Source organism: Pundamilia nyererei, unplaced genomic scaffold (assembly GCF_000239375.1).
Source record: "Pundamilia nyererei isolate P.nyererei 1_Seehausen unplaced genomic scaffold, PunNye1.0 scaffold00097, whole genome shotgun sequence".
Taxonomy (NCBI): domain Eukaryota; kingdom Metazoa; phylum Chordata; class Actinopteri; order Cichliformes; family Cichlidae; genus Pundamilia; species Pundamilia nyererei.
Genome location: NW_005187498.1, coordinates 2,251,283 through 2,257,689, shown reverse-complemented (window position 1 = coordinate 2,257,689; position 6,407 = coordinate 2,251,283). Strand labels below are relative to the sequence as shown.

At 44.4% G+C, this 6,407-nt stretch overlaps 1 protein-coding gene across 1 annotated transcript in view; it reads left to right on the top strand.

Annotated features, from left to right (window-relative positions):
• Positions 1 to 1,195: 1,195 nt before the first annotated feature.
• The window catches only part of nrip1b (nuclear receptor interacting protein 1b), a 37,711-nt gene continuing 32,499 nt past the window's right edge, over positions 1,196 to 6,407 (top strand). The window contains exon 1 of the mRNA XM_005740154.1: positions 1,196 to 1,501. The gene's annotated coding sequence lies outside the window, so the exon portion shown is untranslated. The remainder of the gene's footprint in view (positions 1,502 to 6,407) is intronic.

Genomic DNA, 6,407 nt, shown 5'->3' with positions numbered 1-6,407 from the left:
TTTTTATTAAGGATGTTAAACTGGGACTTGACCGTCTTCTGAGGCAGCCTCAAGTGGCCATTTGAGGAATTACACTCTCTATTTACATAGACATGCTTTTATTTAAAAGAAGAAGAAGAAGCAAAAATAATAATAAAAAGAATGAATCTGAGAATGATCACTCACTCTGTGGGCAGTATTTACTTTTAAGAGAAAAGTGCATTATGTAGCAGTAGGTAATGGATAACAGGTATTGATTATTATATAACATTATAGTACAGTATGTATCTAACTCACCAGGCAGCTCATTCTCCTTCTCTTGACAGTTCTTTCTTTAAAGATAGAACACACATTGGATGCAAGCTATAATGTGATATTGAGAATCTCCATATACCGGTATAATTTCTTAGTTGTTGACAGACAAACACGGGCAGTAGGTTTTAAAGAAAACAGATATTTTATGAAAGTCTGACCTTGTTTGACGTTGAAGAAGAGGTCAGAGGTCCAACGTAACGTGATATGTAGAATCTCCATTTATCATTGCCTTTTTGCCTATGTGTGGTCAATACAAACGCTGACAGTAAGAAATGTAGTTTTTAATAGGTCTGAATACGATTATTAGTACTTTTCAGATCAATCTATTGACCCAGAGAGGTCAGAGGTCAAATGAGATATGATATGACATATAAGATATTTTAAATCTTTACATGTTAATACACACCACACTTGTAAGAATCATAGTTTCTAAGTTATAAGACTTTTTTTTTTTCAGTTTTCAACCAACAAATCGTTAACTTGACCTCGAAGACCTTTGTGGATGTTGGTGGAAATTTTGGATTATTACCATGACCCCACTCCACACACCTACAAAGTTTTATCAGCATTTATTCATAACTTTTTGAACATTCCTTTTTAAAGTGAGACAGAATGAGACGTAACCAAAAAGATCCCCTCCTTGGTAGGTTATTTTAGCCCAGCTCATTCTTAATAATTGAAATGATTAAATAATAATCTGCTAATTAAGCATTTCCATTGTATGTCCCTTGGTGTGAGACAAACCGTAGACGGTGTTTAAAATGGGGAAAAAAACATTAGATGTACAGCGTTAAGACCATTTGCTGTACATCTAATGTTAAAAAGTGCTTCCTTGTTGGCAGAGGGAGTATGTGGGCAGCGGTGAAGGCTTGTTCCTTTAAGGGTGGTGTCAGCGGCAGGCGGAGGAGGAGGAGTGTAGCTGTCTGCGCTCACTTCTCCACAGCGAGGGGACTCCGAGAATAAACAATTTCCACAGACTACGCGCTCCACACCTCGGCTCGCTCACAGGCGCAGCATTCATTTGTAGAATTAAAAAATCAAATCAAAAGGAGGCTTTTTAGAAATTATTTCGGACTTGATTTTTTCCTCCCTCGAAGCCTGCCTCGCCATTTCTGCTTCCTGCCAAAAGTGTCGCGACCGTTTTCATTGGATTTGCCTCCTCCTGTCGAATGATAACGATGCGCCTCTGTGGGGTGGACGAACGCAGGTAAGGGGATCTGTAAGCGAGCGCACTGTTACGTCTGGACAATGTTATTCTTATACTGCTGCGGGTGGAAACGTACACGGGTGCGCGTATGTCGGGCAGTGGTTAGATCGTGCGCTTTTTTTTCTGTGTGTGTATGTGTGCGTTTGTGTCGGGGATCGGTAACGCTGTTTGTGTGTCGCACGGCGGCCAGGGGCGCTTATGGATGTGTCGCTGAAATCGCTGCATAAAGAAGCGGGGAATAAACCTGCCCGTGTGGCTTTCCATTTAGCCGCACAGCCGCTCAGTGACGGCAGCCAGTGCCCGTATCCTTCGGATCAGTGACTCAAATTAGGCCCACGATAGAGGCATTTCTCTATAAATGTTCTCCCCATACACGCACACACCGCCTCTGAATCTCTTGAAACCCTCCAGCTAATTTTCACAGTGTATTCTGGGCTGTCAGGCTGCTTGGCAGTACGAACACCGAATGACTAATGTCACCCGTTGGCTTAATTTAATAACAGTGCGCACCGTCTTCTGCTTGGAGCGCGGCAGCTGTAATGTAACGTTAGTACAGTTAATGTAGTTCATCACGTCGGGTCAAAGCACTGCACAGCCCCCCATCTTGTAGTTTTAGCACCACCAAAGGGAAACGCTTCACAGTTGCACCGGTGTGTAGATTACAGTTGGCAAGTCTTAAGGGGTTTTTAATGGCCCTCCGAGCGTAAAGGGTCTTATACGTTGACTCATATGTGATTGTTTCAAGGTGCTAAAAGCCACCTGGGCCCACTGGGTGTAAAAATGAGTTTGGGTTGAATATTCATTGAGCAAGACTTTGCATGTGTCACTGCAGTAGCACTCAGGGGAAAGCAGGGACAGTGACACTAACCCCTGAGCATGTACAGTAAACACGGTGTAGGCGAAGGTTGTTAAAAATGTTGCAAAGCAGTGTTGCTACAACAACTTTATTACACAGTCAGGATCAAGGTAATGCTTTTTTTTAATGCACTTAAAAAGGTGTGCACTTGATGTGTGGCTTAGTTGGTGATTCCCATTAATATTCTTTTTTTTTTTTTACTTGTTACCTACCCCACCTCTGAAAATGTCTGAATGTCTCTACCCTCCCCAGGGTCCTCTGATAGAGATTAGTCTAGTCTGCAGACTAAAACACCCATCATTTCAAGTTGGTCTGTTGCAGCCTGTCACATCACCCGGCCGTCATGTCAGATGTGTTTTGATAGATCTCAAAGGCTTGGATGTTTTCTCGGCGAGAGTTTCTGAGTGGCCTTTACGTAGGTGTTCCTTTTTTTCACAAATATCTTATTGCTTCATTGGACTTTGGATCCGTGTGGAGGCAAAAGGTCAGGGGCTGAAGTTTTCTGAGACTTACCGGAAAGAGGGCAGAGTACAAGCTGCAGTTCAGCTTCTGAAATAACCTGTTTGGATGTTGGAATATGAGGCTTTTTAAAAAGGGTTCAGTTAATTTCCTGCCTTCCACATAACTACTTAGGCTACCAATCTAAAGTAACGCAGAGAAGAGTCAAACTTTTTTAAAGCCTTCTAAATACTGCCTGTGTCTGGGGGTCTGCCTCTTAGCCTCTCTTTTGTTGAACATTTAAGCTGCTTAATTATTTGACCTGAACTTACACAAGATGTTCAAGGTAGTTCGGCTTGTCCTCTGTTGCCACAGATAACGTAAAACCTCCACGTTTGTAGCCCAACTTTTTAAGTTGTGCTTTATGAGTGTTTGAATGGTCTGGCCTGCGTGCTGCAATTCATAGGATCCTCTGTGTTGGACGGGGCTTGATTTGACTCTGCCATCTGCTATTGTCCCGGGAGCTGCTGTTGAGTGATGTGCAGTAGCCTGCAACAGAACCAGAGGACATTCAAATGGCCAAATGCAAATGATGCCGAGGCTGCTCAACAGTCACAAGACTGGACTCTGAACTCTCTCCTCTCTTGTCCACTGGCTGCCTTTCATTACTGCAGAATCTTATCTGCCATCAAAACACTGCTGCCGCTGCCGCCGCCGCCGCTGCTGTATGAAAGTGGCAAGTTTTGACATGAGTGTTTATGTGTGTGTGTGTGTGTGTGTGCTCTTGCAGGTGTGTTCTGCACATCTCTTTTGCACATTGTGGAAAACAGAGTAATTTCAGGATCCACCTGCTTGTTGCTACTTTGTGACTTTGAATTATGTAAAGGAGAAATCGCTGTAAAAAATGTATTTTTTTTTCACACAATGACTCCACAGAGTACTTGCCCAGCCACTTACCTCTACTAACAGCTTCTCTAACTACTGCCACTGTGCCAGCTCAAACCCTTAGTGTTTGTAAATCTGTCATAGACCACAGCACGAGCACAGGGCAGACAGAAATTGAGAGTGGCGTCCCGCTTTTTGATTGCTGAGATACTCAGCAGCAAGAAAAAAAAAAGAAAAACTAATGTGCAATCTACCAGAACAAGTGTCATGCATTTACTGCAGAGTTTTTGATTTATTATAGACCTGGGAGATGCCCAGCACTTGTGTTGTTGGCCACCGAACATTGTTCAAGGGCACTTTGACAGTAGATGTGAGGAGCAGAAGTGCATTTCTCATCTACTTACAGGCCCGCGCTCTTGTCGGCCCACTGAGGATTCGAAACCAGACACCTTTGGGCCACAAACTCATTTCTCTAATTGTTTGGGCTCCATAATGCCAGTGCGGGGCGTGCATTAAACCAAATCATTTTATTGTTCCATTTATCGTTTGTTTGTTCAGCAGACACTCTTCTAATAACAATGGTCAGAAGTGCTGCTGTAACAGGAAAAAGATTTACACCGTGACAGTTGTGCTGTAAATTTCACAGTCAGAATGAAACATTTATCTCTAATTAACAAGACAGAAGTCAGTGTTGTGTTCAATCAACAAACTGAAATGATCACTTCTCTCTGATTTACTATTAAGTACTGGTAATCTTCTGTCCCCTCTTCCATACAAATTCTTGCCCAGTGCCTGTGTCACAAATAAAGGTTTGCCTGATACTCCATATTTATACTGTTTCAGTCCTATTTTGTTATGTTTACCATTTTTTAGAGGAATGCACCAACCTTACCCACACGCCAAACCCCCTCCAACCTGTAATCTGTAATGACATTTTTCCTTCTCCCCTTTTTCTTCCTGTCTTATAATGTGATTCTTTTTCATACTAAATTCAAAATCTGAGTAACTACAGCCTGAAAACCCCCCAAAATTAAATGCTCAAACTGATATCAGTAAATGCAGACTTATCTGCTGATATCTTATCGGCCGATATTCAGCTGATCTGTTAGTGCCTCCCTAGTACCGATCGTCTGTCAGTGGCTTTTACATAAGCAAATTTCTTGAAAATGATGGTGAGTACTAGGCTAAAATATCAGGGCTTGAGTGACTAAAGCAAAAATGCAGACTGATGGAAGCCAACAGTGCTGAATTAAAATAGACATTCAAATTACTACTGGAACACCGCTATTCTAAACCAAGCAGAAATGGTGCACGCAGATAAGCACACATAAAGATGCATGTGTACCGTTTACTGATCGGGGTGTATTTTCAGTGCGTTTTCTCTGAATTTTCTCCCCCTAGAATGCCTACACAGTCAGAAAGTGATGTGGAAGTACAGAAGTTTGCTGTTGCTTTTGGAAATGACATCACCGTGGGGGCAGTTGTGGTGTCTTCCCACTTAAAAGATTTCTGCTCTCAGTCATAGCGAGCCGCTGTGTCTCATTCAGAGATAGCGCTTCTGCCGGTGCTTCTGTCGCGAGCAGAAGGCAGCCAAAGTCAATGAGACTTATTTTGATGACAAAGCAGTAACTGCTAAACGCTCCTGGATGCAGGCTGGAATGAGGAAGAAAGATGGACTCCTTCTCTGCAATCCCTGAAAGCTATACTAGCCAGAACTCAGCTGTTGAATGATTCGCGCCCCCCCTGCACCCACCACCGTCTCCTCCTCCCTTTTGACTTTCGCCTTCACCTCCAACTCTCCGCCCCTCTGCCTTCACACCTCACCTTGGCCTTGGCTGCAATGACAGGCCCTTCAATTATCTCCCCCAATTGATCGCTGCTGATTGCAGTTGCTGTGAATTATTTAGACTTTGCTGAAATTACTCGCTAAACGGGGACGGAAGGCTGAAAGAGCGAGATACCACGGGTCAAATAAATTACCCACATGAAGCATCGGCCCCTTTCGAAAACAACCGCCGCCAAGGCCCAGTGTGCAGATCAATGAAGCGGAGGAGGGAAACGGCATCAAGCTAGCCTGTAGTGTGGTAACATCAAGTCTCCACTGTACCGCTCCTCTGGTACGTTAAGTAAAGACCGAGGAGATGTAGCGTGGAGCAGCAGACCTCCTGGGTGATGTGAGAGAAGCTGACTCTTTTCCTGGCCGGGCTGGTGCGGTCACAGCGGCGGAGCGGAGTGGAACTGACTTCCCCCTCCCTCTGCTCTCTCCCTCCATCTCTGGCTCTCTTTGCCTCTCTTGCACCTATAGCAGAGCTGCCACCCCGGGGGCTGTGGAGGTGCAGTAGGGAGGTTTTCTCTACTCTTGTGGTGAGTGTGCAGCCAGGATGCTGCTGCAGTCATACGAGGGGGGGAAAGTGCTTCGCCACAGGCAGGCCAGTGTCACAGGCGTGTCAGAGTGGGCAGGCTGCAAAAGGGAACGAGGACAGATGCTCATAGACGGCAGGCATGCCCAGCCTGTTTGCGTGCACGTGATGGAGGATGTCTGTCGTGTTGTCCTGCAGTGGCATAAACAGCATAATGCCAGTAGATGCTTGTCTGCATGTTTGTAGTTTTTGTTAGAATTGTTTAGCTGCAACAGTTGGAGGAACGGTTGTAATTAAGTCTGTGATAATCCCGAGCATCACAGCAAACGTGGATTCACTCGAGTGTGCCGTGACTCAAACAAAACAC